Raw genomic sequence first — 13,463 nt, 5'->3', positions numbered from 1 at the left:
ATGGACTTACTGTAAAGAATGGCCTATAGTTCACCACTCCCAGGACTCAGTGACTCAACAATCCATTGAAATGTGTTCTTACTCAAACAGTATGTTTCACTTTGTGTTTCTATGTGAGTGCAAACTGTTGAAATCTTTACTTAATATATACTAACTTGATCTTCTGTATGTAAAGAGAATTGAAAATGAAAAAAAAAAAAGAAATGTGTTATTTTCCTTCCTTCAACAGAAGCAGCTATCACCAACACAATCAGAGCCCTCGTGGTTGCTAAGCAAATGGCCTTTTGGTCTGTATCTTAATATTTGGGCAGTTTTTGACACATGGTCCACATCCTTGAGGCCCTCTTCTCTATATTTCTGGAATGACACATTACTTACCTTCCACATTACTAGCTTCTCCTTTCCAGTATTCTTCCTGTCTTGTCTTCCTGTGAGTCTTTTTGTCATTCTATTCTGAGGCCTCATCTTAGGGATTCTTCTCTACACATTTGTACTGGAGAAATTTCATCCACTGCTAGGGATTGATTACTGATTCACAACTGACAGCCCAAAATATGTACTTTTTGTCCCATTCTTTCTCTTCCTGGGGTACAGATTTGTGTCTCCTACAGTCTTCTTGTCATTTCTCCATGGAGGCTCTATGGGCAAATTCGATATATCCAAAGACGTGTTCATTATATTTCTCACTGAAATCCTCTCTGGTCACTAAAGTCAGAAACACAAACATGTTGATTATTTCCTTACTTTTCCATGATGTTTCTCATTTGGTGCCTTTGCACTTTTTAGTCACTTTAATTGGAACACCTTTTAAGCCCTCTGCATTCCTTTCTATTCAACTTCAACATTTGTGTTAGTGTTATCTCATTAGAAGCCATTGAAAAGTCCATTTTGGGGGGGTGTCTGTAGCAGGCAGATTTCTAATATAGTACCATGCTATTTTATATCTCCTCATATACACACTTCATGTAACACCTTCACTTCAAGTGTGGGTGAATATGAGAGGATATTATTCCCAGGCTTAGATTATGTTATATGATGGAGAGATTTTTCAGTTGCAATTCAGTTGACTTTGTGTTTCTTTAAGCTATTTTAAAACATTGAATTATCAACTTTATTTACTTATTTTTATTAGAGAAAGAGAGGTTTCATGTAGATGGCAGCGTCAAATTTTTCAGTCATCACAGCTGCCTCCCAGAGTGTGCATTCGCAGGAAGTGGGAATGAGAAGCAGAGATGGGACTTGGAACAGTGTATTCTAATATGTGATTTGCGTGGGTATGCCAAGTGACACCTTAACTGTTGTGCCAAACACCTTCCCCTCAGTTGACTTTGAGTTTGTCAGAAGGGACATTATCCTTGGTGGACCTGACTGAATCTGGTGAACCCTTGTAAGAGGGTCTAGAATTCAGAGAGATTTTCCTACTGGGTTTGAGGAATAAGTTGCCATGTTGCGAGATGGTGGGTGACAAGGCCACATGACAGGGATCTATGAGGGCTTCTCTGATTTGGAGTGGCCCTAGATTGACAGAAAGAAAGGGTACTGTATTTCTATAATCACAAGAAATTGAGTTTTGCTAACGTCTACGTAAGCTTGGAAGAAGACCCAGAGCTCCAGAAAGGAATTCATCTTGGCTGGTACTTAGAAGCCTTGTATGACCCCGAGCAAAGGCCCTGTGTAATCTTGTGTGGACTCCTGATCCATGGAAACTGTGAGAGAATAAATGCATGTCATTGTAAGCCACAAGTTTGTGGTAATTTGTTACACAACGACAAAAAACAAATCCAGTGCCTCTCCTGGGAGTTCTTCTAACATTCTGTTGATCTCCCTCATAGCTCTGACCCCACTGACTTAACCATCTGTTGACTTACTGTTCTTGGCTCCAGACTCCGAGCTCATTAAAACAGAGGAAATCTCTTTGTCTTTATATACCATGCCTGGCACAGTGTCTTACAGAATAATAGCACTGAAAAATTGTTTGTGGAATGAGTGAACGAAATGACTCACAAGGAAACAAAAACATATATGGTTGGAACAGATTAATTTTGCATTTTCTCTGGAAGGTCTAACATGTAGTCCTTCAATGGTTTCCTGCCAATAATGAGTGAGCTTTTTTTTTTTTTTTCGGGTATGTATTTTGTTTTCTCTACCCTAGAGTTTTAAACAAGGTAAATTTTTTGAAGTGCATGAAAGTTTAAAAGTCCCCTCAAAGGTAAATTCTGCAATAGTAATCCACTAACCAGTACTTAGAGACAGAAAAATGATCTGCGTCTGAAGCATATTGGTTTATGCTGGAATTAGTGGATGCATAAAGGAATATTGAGCTGGGTAGTCATTTTATGGTTCAGATGATATGATGTTTTCATTCCAACAAATTCTATCAACTAATGAGTTATATGTGTATATGTGTTCAAACATTGTACTGCTTTAAAATTACATGCCATGAAATATAGGCCCTCAAATTGTCTTGGATTGATTTCCCTCCTGGGGACAGTCCAAGAGAGAAATGATGGAGGTTACATTGGGTCCTGCCACCGCATTTTAGCTGAGAATTCTAAAACAGGAAAATCAAGGCACTATGTTGAATTATGAGACACAGTTGTGACTGCTCTAACATCAGCTAACAGTCAAAGCCTCTGGGGGAGAAAAAAGGACAGGGTCAGGGCAGGATCTCGGATTTTTCTATACAAATAATAATTTCTCACTTTAATAAGGTGGGTTTTACATTTTTACCCTAACAGAAATAATACATAGTTAGTATAAAATATCTAAATGATAAAAAGTTTAAAAAAATCCAACCATAATTTCACTAAACAAAGACAGTCATGAATACTGATGTCATTTTGGTTTATTTCCTTGAAATCTATTCCCTTAGCCATTAAAAAAGTCACGTCTATGATCCTATTTGCTCTATAATTTCATTCTCCTCTTTTTTTTTATCTAATGTTATGACTCTATGACTCTAACTTTATGATTTATATTCTTCATAAACATTTTTAATAATAGTTTTAGGAGATAATTTTAAATAAGGAAAAATTACTAGGCAACCTAAGATATTTGCTACAGCATCAGTCATAGTAATAATAATTAGAAACAAAGGATACAAAATTGGAGGAATAGCTATTTAAAACACAAAAAAAATCATATTATAGATTATATTCCATTAAGTTATTTCCTTAAAATAATTTTCTTTTTTTAGAAGGCTTTTATTTAATGAATATAAATTTCATATGTATAGCTTTTAGGAATATAGTAGTTCTTCTCCCCATTCCTGCCCTCCCACCCCCACTCCCATCCCACTTCCTACTCCCTCTCCCATTCTATTCTTCATTAAGGTTTGTTTTTAATTGACTTTATATACAGAAGATCAACTTTATACAAAGTAAAAATTTCAACAATTTGCACTCAAACATACACATGAAGTATACAGTACAGTTTGAAGACAAGTTTTACCATTAATTCTCAGTACAACTCATTAAGGACAGAGGCCCTACATGGGGAGTAAGTTCGCAGTGACTCCTGCTGTTGATTTAACAAATAACACTCTTATTTTTGACACCAGTGACCACCCAAGGCTCTTGACATGAGCTGCCAAGGCTATAGAAACCTTTTGAGTCCACAAACTCCATCGGTCTTTAGACAGGGACATATGCAAAGTAGAAGTTCTCTCCTCCCTTCAGAGAAAAGTGTATCCTTCTCTGATGGCCCCTTCTTTCCACTGGGGTCTCACTCACAAAGATCCTTCATGCAGAACATTTTTTTTGCCACTGTGTCTTTGCTTTCCATGCCTGAAATGCTCTTATGGGCTTTTCAGCCAGATCCAAATACCTTAGGGGCTGATTCTGAGGTCAGAGTGCTATTTAGGGTGTTTGTCATATAATAATTTTCAAAAGTGTAATTATTAGGTAGGAGGAAATGAATATTTACAGGACCTTAAATAGGCTTAAAATTTAAAATTTTCATTTACATTTGTTGTTTGGTAGCATTTTAAATTGAAAAATTGAAAAATAATATTAGCATGTGCAAAATGTAACTTCTTTTTTTTAATTAAACTTTTATTTCATGAATATAAATTTCCAAAGTACAGCTTATGGGTTACTGGCTTCCCCCTCCCAAAACTTCCCTCCCACCCACAACCCTCCCCTTTCCCACTCCCTCTCCCCTTCCAATCACATCATGATTCATTTTCAATTCTCTTTATATACAGAAGATCAGTTTAGTATATATTAGGTAACGAGCAAAATGTAACTTCTAACACAACAGTTCTGCCTGCCTTTCTAAAATTAACATAAAGTAGATTGAACTATAAAATATGTATTCCAGTGTGTATGGCTTCATTCAATTAACATTATGAGCACATTTTGCAGATCTATCTGTATTGTTCTGGATAACAATATTTTACTCATTTTCATTACTGTGTTATTCTGTGGTATGAATGTACCATATTCTTTTTAAAGATTTACTTATTTGAAAGACAGAGTTACAGAGGGGCAGAGGCAGAGGCAGAGAGAGAGGTCTTCCATCCGCTGGTTCACTACTCAAATGGCTGCAATAACCGGAGCTGCACCAATCCAAAGGCAGGAGTCAGGAGCTTCTTCCAGGTCTCCTAAGTGGTGCAGGGACCCAATAACTTGGGCCATCTTCTACTTATAGCAGATGGTTATAGCAGAGAGCTGGATCAGAAGTGGAGCAGCTGAGTCTTGAACCGACATTCATATAGGATGCCAGCACTGCAGTCAGCAGCATAAATGAACCATAATGAAAAAGGAGATGGGAAACGGAGAGGGAGGTGGGTTGGGAGTTGGGGTGGGAGGGTAGGTATGGGGGAAAGAACCACTATATTCCCAAAATTGTATCTATGAAAAAATGCATTCATTAAATAAAATCTTAAAAAAAAATCTACCCAACTTAAAAAAAAAAGTTACGGTACTGGAGCCAGCACTGTGGTGTAGTGGGTAAAGTTGCTGCCTATGACTTTAACAGTAAAACTAGTTTTCAAACAGTACTTTATACTGTGTGGTCTGTGTGGGTGCAAACCGTTGAAATCTTTACTTAGTATAGAGTTGATCTTCTGTATATAAAGATAACTAAAAATGAATGTTAATGAAGAATGGAATGGGAGAGTGAGTAGGAGGTAGCATGGTTTGGGGGTGGGAGAATAGGTATGGGGGAAAGAACTGCTATAATACAAAACTTGTATTTAGGAAATTTATATTCATTAAATAAAAGCGTTCTATAAAAATATTCATTTATGTCAGCATGTATGGGTAGATGAGGCAAAAACCAAGCTCAATCCCTGGAACCAGCTGTTGGGTGATGATGCTTCTACACTGGGCACAAAAATTTCTTTCATAAGGCAAATCTAATTTTACATTTTTCCCATTTTTTTCAACATGAAGAACACTGAGGGCCTTTTTGCAGGTAAAAATGTTCATGATGGGAATGCCATCTAGTGTGGCAAATCCTTATAAACATCTTAACACTTGAACCTCCATTTCCCTATCCTAAAATTTAAGATGAGTATGTGTGTGTGTGTGTGTGTTTGCACATGCTGGTGGGGTTGGGGAGGAGCATTGCACAGTTTAGGGTCACACTCAAATGTAAAAGTTTGTTATTGATTTGTTTTTCCCAAAGGTTTCCTAGAACCTCCATAGAAAATCGTATCCAAAACAGCAATAGTGTATAAACACCGAGACCTCCTCTAACAGGCAAAGCTTGCTTGACCACATAACTGCCATGAGTTTTGGCCTTTTTCTTTTTTTCTTGTCTGTGAGTCTTGTCTTCTATTGCTTGAATTTTTATACTATGAAATAAATTTCAGTACTGTGATTGTTATTATATAGTCTGCTGTGCTACGCCCACTGAGTGATTTCTTGCTCAATTCAGTTTAAATGGAATGAAAGCCAGAAGCATTTTCCTCTTTCATTCATAGATTCTTCACCTGAAAATTAAACTTAGGTTAGCCATGAGCAGGCTGTTCTGATAGCTGAGAAGAAGATATTGGAATGACAGTAGATGCAAAACTGTAGCTCCTAATAAGCATTTAAACTACACAAATCAAAAAAAGCTGATTGTTGGTGATTATCAATGAAATGGTTTTCTTTTTATAAAATTGTCAACACTAAAAATACTAACTCTTATGCTATCCCTGTTTTATTTGCCAGCTCTTTGTTCCAGTCTACTACAGTAGTCCCTCCTTATTTATGGAGAATATGTTCCAAGAGCATGGATAATACCAAACCCTTTATACACCATTTTTTCCTATACATACCTATAATAAAATTTAATTTATAAATTTTTCACAGGAAGATATTAGCAACATATAATGGTATAATAGAATATTTATAAGTGTATTGTAATAAAAGTTATTTAAATTCATGCTTTATTTTTTCTAGAATTTTCCATGTAGTATTTTGTGACTGAAGTTTACTGTAGATAACTGAAACTATGGAAAGTAGAATCAGGGTTGGCTACTGTCTTCAGTTTGCTCTCATTCTTATTAGTGACCATCACTTATGATGGACCTTCCTCAAACAGGGCAGTCTTTTTAGTGTTGGGGATTAAAATACAAGATTCAATCTCCTCACTGGGCTTAATTATAGTTGGAGGGTCAGTATTTGTGCATAAACATAAATAAATCATTAAAGACTAAATAACTGGTATAGATTTGTATGTAGTTTGAAGTTAAAGGAGTCATAAACCAGTGAGACCTGGAACAGTCATGGAGGTATGATTTGAACTGTACTTCAAAATGTTAGAAATTTGTTAAGTGGAAATGTTGAAGGATGGGATTTTAAGTAGCTAGAATAGTATGAACAAAGACCTAAACATGAAAATCCACATGGCACCATTTGAAGTCCATAAAATCAGAACAATGGAGTTTAAGTTCCAAGATAAAAAGGTTTTATCTATTTTGTTCATTGCTTTATCCTCAGCACCTAGTTCAAATCTGGGCACAAAGCATTGGTCAATAACTACTAATGTATTGAATGATGAATCAGAGACCAAGGAGCTTACCCGGTTGTGTGCTATGGTTGTTTTTGTTGTTGTTGAGAAGTCATTCATAAGGAGAGAACAGGAAGCTGAGGTCTTCAGAAAAATTGGAATCCTGTTTGAAAGCCACACATAAGGACTCTCAAAGATTTTGTCTTGAAGTCCATATAGTGGGTTGCGTCTCAGGCTAGAGTCATTCTCATGATGGCTGTGGGGAAAGGTAGAAGATTGTTTAGCAAAAATTTCCTGCTTCCTTGGAGCCTTTCTGAATGGCATTTCTCTACCCACCTCATTCACACTTTCTGAGGTTTTGTGTCTGTTATTTTGTGTACAAGATTTTATGATGACTAAACTTTGGGAATGAATATACTTATGAAAGGCCTTTCTTGAGTGTGGATAAGTTATAATGTGGAAAGAACAAACTTACAAGTCTGATGCCCTTGTACAGATGGCTTGAGTCTTTTGAAGAACCAGTGCTGACACCAATTCATTGAGAACATGTCATGCTAACCTTGCTTCTTTTGGGGATGAAGTCACTAGACTGATGGGTTAGGAGAGGTTCATTGGTGTTTGCTTTAATTTAATTTTCTGCTGAACAGCCTGTGAATGGAATGTGAAAAAATATCTCAGGCTTTCTTTTGTTCTAAACTGAACCTGGCAAGGAGTTGCTCAGTGGGAGTAGTGTAACAGCTTGGGTAATAACAGTAATGGTATTAAAGCTCACTTTCAGAGTCTAATGTCTGGGTAGTAATGACAAGTTTTATGGATAACTACAAAACTGAAAAGGCAAACTTTCCCAACCCATCAAACACTATTAAAGTATCCAAGGTAGTTTAATGTCAGCTAGGCTTTGATAAAATTATTGTCACTTTTAAATAGAAGAAATATGATAATGAAGTTAAATAAAATCTTAAACCGCTGAAACACAGCTGTGCTGCAAGAATGTCAATTTGTGACCAGAATTCTCAGCAGTGTTCTATCCATGAATTCAGTGAAGATGTAGAAACTGGCTTTTTATATTTTCCATAAATCTACAGCATAAGATTATTTATGGGAAGATGCTTATAATTTACTAATATGTCATCCTTCTTTAGGATTACTTGGTTACCAAAAAAACACCCTTGGAGTTGTGTGTTGACAGAACCCAAAGGTAATGGCTCAGGTTTTCTGAGCAGCTGCTGTGCTTTGGGTCTTCTCAAAAAAAAAAAAAAAAAAGACATTGCCATCACTTCATGACACGTGTCTCTGCTGCATGCTCTCATGGGTTTGTGCCTCACTCTAGGGTCACTAACTCTTTGGAGAATTCTGCCCAGTGAGAGTACTTATCATAGGCAATGACTAAGAGACCCCAAAAGGAGTCTTTTACAGGGAATTGACATGTAAGAAACAGTGATCTGCAGAGCATGGCAACACACGTTAAGAAGGCACAAAGTTCAGTAAAAATAAGCTGAAAGGCAGGAGCAATACTGAGTTCGGCACATGGAGTCTGGAGAGAGGGAGCATCAAGGGACGCACAAAGAATGGAAAGGAAAAGAAGCTGATAGGGCAGGTGAGGTAGGTATTGGAGTTGTGGTAGGAACATACATTTGCTCTTCTGTCTGGAATAGCTTTCTAGTTCCCATGAGGTCTGTGCTATTTCTTGTCTGTGTCTTAGGCAGAACACCATGCTGCTTAAAGTAACACAGATGTCTTTTGAAAATCTGAAAAAACCCAACTAAGACTTCAAATAGAAAGGATGATGTGGGGTGTACAGGGACCTTTCTGGGTTTTACAGACAGTTTATATAGGTTTTACACAGTTTGTTTCAAATCCCCAAGCAAAGTAGATGGGCCTTTTGTTGACAAAACATATCAAACGAAAACACATCAAGCTTCTCAGAGAGGCTGTCTACCTATTTTAACCACCAGAAACCATTCCTATTTCTCTATATACTTCATGAAAGTTTTCCATTTGATGGATTTGATACTCAAACATTATTAAAAATGTCTAAATTTGACTTTGAATTCATATGATCACTTAAAATCCAAGGTAGCCATGAAGATTTCAAACCAGCTTCTATCCTGTAATTTTTAACAGATTTTAGAGGAACTTCAAAGTTAGAGTTGTAAGTTCCTTTGAGTGAAGCTGATAAGCTGTGGTCCACTAGATGTAAGGCATCTTTTTGGCACAACATTGGCTTTTGCATATATTTTCTTAACCATCACAACAGAAAATGGTACCGTGAGGGGAAGCAGGATTCTAAAAAAAGAGGTTCTTTTATTTAGCCATTTTTTTTTCTTTAAGGCTAAAAGAGATATATAACTCCTTTTCCTTTGCTACATAACAAAAAAAAATGAAATTCAATCCTATTCCCACCTTTTAATATTTCTTCTTAGTTTATTGACTCTAAGCAATGTGGGAGAGATAGGAAATAGAAATCAAAAGAGAAGATGTCAGATTAGCAGTGTCAAGTCCATTAGTAATGTATCATTGGGATAGAATGAGGGCCTGGACCTACAGGGGGAGAGAGCTAGTCATGGAAATGGGCATAACAGGGGGGAAACTCAATGTTGTTTTTCTTTTCTTTTTTTTTTAAAGACTGCCTTTATTTATTTGAAAGACAGAGTTACAGAGAGAGGTAGAGACAGAGAAAGAGGTCTTCCATCCACTGGTTCACTCCCCAGATAGCCGCAATGGCCGGAGCTGTGCCGATCTGAAGCCAGGAGCCAGGAGCTTCTTCTGGGTCTCCCACAGGGGTGCAGGGACCCAAGGACTTGAGCCATCTTCTACTGCTTTCCCAGGCCATAGCAGAGAGCTGAATCAGAAGAAGAGCAGCCAAGACTGGAACTGGTGCCCATATGGGATGCCAGCGTTTCAGGCCAGGATGTTAACCTGCTGCATCACAGCGCCGGCCCCTCAATGTTATTTTTCAAGGAGGGCATGGAGAACTACATCCAGGTATACTTGAAGCTGGGATATATCCACATACTTAATGACCCAATAAGATCATGGATCTAAACCAGGAACAAAGCCTAGAATCAGGGGGCATATCAAAGTCAGAGTCTGAGCATTCAGCATGGAGATAGACAACTGAGAAAGAGCTTCACCTGTTTTAAGAAATAAACCAAGGTTGTTTGTCCAAGGGCTGATGCAACAGAGGTATAATGATGACACAATGAAGTTGATATGAGCTTTTCTAATCACTGATGATCAAATAGGACTGTTGGTTCCCAGTTTACCAAACATCAAGATTACATAAAAGAGTTTAGAGGACTAAGCTTCTGTTATCAAGTGTATTTCATTATCAGTTGTTCTTTAATGATTTCATGGTGCTGGGCATTGCTATAGGAATCTCTCTGTGGGAATCCTTTTGTATGAATGTTCACATGGTTCTTTGTCTGTTGCTGCAAGAAGTCCTAAACCCTGCTGAGGAGTTGGTGTCCAATGTTTCCTTGTTGATTAATAATATAGTCTTATAAAAGATGGCATCTTATAAGCAAATTGCCTACCTGCCTTAGAGTCTCTGTCTCTGGAAAATTGTTTTTCAAGTGTGTAAACCAGTTACTTGGTTTCAATTTTGGGTGGTGGCTAAAACAGTATGACAATGTGAAACCAAAAGACACACTGGGGTTAGATAATGTGTCAAGAAGGTGGTTTGCTGCTATGGTTTGAATATGGTGTGTTCCACTGTATCAGTCAGTTTTTTGCTACTATAACAAAATTACTGGGGAGAACCTAGCTTTGAAGGAAGGGGGTTTATTTTGGTTTATGGTTTTGGAGGCACACAGTCCAAGCTTAGGAAGTGGCAGTAGTTTGTTATCTGGTGCTAGTGTTCCTGCTGACAGAATCCTGAGGTGATCTAGAACATGACACGACAGGAGGGAGCATGGGGTGCAGACACAAGAAGGATCACATGGTAAGCTAGACAGCAGGTAGAGAATGGCCAGGACCAACTTGGCTTCTATAACCAACTGTCTCAGAAAGAAGCACATTCTTAGTGACCATAGATATCACACTAGGCCCACCTCATGAACACCACAACTGGATTAAGTTTCCGGCATCCTAGTACTATTAACATAGTTGGGGTTTATAGTCCAGCATAAGCTTGCGAGCCAAATAATATCCTTAAATATATCAGATGCTTGAGAGCGGAAACTCCATATCCAGAAAACAGTTTTGCTCTGGGTTGGAGCGGCTTTCGTAAATTAAATAATTTGTGTTTGTAAATGTTATCAATTAAATTTAGTTAAATGTTCAAGCTATTTACAAACTATTGAACTTTCTTACACATTTTGCATGAAAAGATTAATTTCAATTTGAAATAAGAAATTATTTTAATAAAATATTAAGTAAAATTAACACTTCATTAAAAGTCAAATATATGAAAAACTATTTTTCTTAAGTTCAATTTATAAAATTTGTTATTCTATCTATAAATTTATTTATTTTCATTTTATTTGAAAGGTGGGGAGGGGAGAGAGTGATCAGTATCATCTGTTGATTCACTCCCTAAATGCCTGAAATAGCCAAGGCTGAATCCAGGAGCCTAGAACTCTATTTGGGTCTTCCATGTGGGTGGGAAGGACTCAAATACTTGAACCATCATCTGCTCTCTCCAAGAATGTACATTAGCAAGAAGTGGAAGTTGAGTGGGAAGTGGAAGTAAAATAACTGGGCTAGAACCAGAAACTATAATATGGGATGTGAGCATGCTAAGTGACGACTTGGCTGTTACACCAAATGCTCAACCCATCTATAAATTTGTTAAATATTATATAAGAAAAATTAAATTTCCACATTTGTTAATATAGCCTACAAATCGATGTCAAACAGATTGATTTTCCCTAAACAATTAACCTCTTTTAGAAGTGTAATTAACTTATAATTCCTAGACATCTTTGTGTACATTAAGATGCAATTTGGAAGCTGGCACTGTGGTGCAGCAGTTTAAAGCCCTGGCCTGAAGCGCTGGCATCCCGTATGTTCGCCAGGTCTAGTCCCAGCTGCTCCTCTTCCGATCCTGCTCTCTGCTATGGCCTGGGAAAGCAGTAGAAGATGGCCCAAGTGCTTGGACCCCTGCACCCACATGGGAGACCCAGAAGAATCTCCGGTCTCTTGGCTTTGAATCGGTGCAGCTCCGGCCGTTGCAGCCATCTGGGGAGTAAATCTGTGGATGAAAGGCCTCTCTCTCTGTCTCTACCTCTCTCTGTAACTCTATCTTTCAAATAAATCTTAAAAAACACTGGTAAAAAAAAGATGCAATTTGTCTGATTTCCTTAAATATATGCTTGAGAGGGGAAACTCCCACATGTAGCAACCAAATTTGCTCTGGGTTTGGAGCAGCTTTTGTAAAATAAATAATTTGTATTTAGAAGTGTTATCAATTAAGTTTAGCTAAGTGTTCAAACTGTTTAAAAACTATTAAACTTTCTTATACCTTTTGCATGAAAAGATTAATTAACCTCAATTTGAAATTAGACATTATTTCAATAAGAAAATTGATTAACTCTATAATTACAAAATATTTCTTTTTTCCATCTTTTATTTTTTATTTTATTTATTTGCATGCATTTCATAAATGCAACCTTAGGAACATAATAATTCTTCCCACTGTATCTCTCCTTCCACCCACTCTTCCACCCCTCTTCCTCTTGCCTCTCCTCTTCCCAGTCATGTTTTATTTTATTGAGATTTATTCTCATTTAACTTTATATACAGAAGATTAACTCTATTCTAGGTAAAGAGTTCAATGCTTTGTATGAGAAAGAAAAAGAGAGGGGGCATCACTGTGATGTAGCACTACTTGCAGTTCCAGCATCCCATGTGGGCCACAGTTCTAGTCCTGGCTGCTCCTCTTCTGATCCAGTTCTCTGCTATGGCCTGGGAAAGCAGTACAACTTACCTAAATTGAACCAGGAAGACATAAAAACCTAAACAGACCCATAACTGAGACAGAAATTGAAACAGTAATAAAGGCCCTCCCAACGAAGAAAAGCCCAGGACCAGATGGATTCACTGCGGAATTCTACCAGACATTTAAAGACAAACTAACTCCAATTCTCTCGAACTATTCAGAACAATCGAAAAAGAGGGAATCCTCCCAAATTCTTTCTATGAAGTTAGCATCACCTTAATCCCTAAGCCGGAAAAAGATGCAGCATTGAAAGAGAATTACAGACCAATATCCCTGATGAACATAGATACAAAAATCCTCAATAAAATTCTGGCCAATAGAATGCAACAACACATCAGAAAGATCATCCACCCAGACCAAGTGGGATTTATCCCTGGTATGCAGGGATGGTTCAATGTTCGCAAAACAATCAATGTGATACACCACATTAACAGACTGCAGAAGAAAAACCATATGATTATCTCAGTAGACACAGAGAAAGCATTTGATAAAATACAACACCCTTTCATGATGAAAACTCTAAGCAAACTGGGTATGGAAGGAACCTTCCTCAATACGATCAAAGCAATTTATGAAAAAC

The sequence above is a fragment of the Lepus europaeus genome, chromosome 14 (genome assembly GCF_033115175.1).
Source record: "Lepus europaeus isolate LE1 chromosome 14, mLepTim1.pri, whole genome shotgun sequence".
NCBI lineage: Eukaryota > Metazoa > Chordata > Mammalia > Lagomorpha > Leporidae > Lepus > Lepus europaeus.
The sequence above is the reverse complement of the archived record's forward strand: the minus strand, read 5'-3'. Positions refer to the sequence as shown.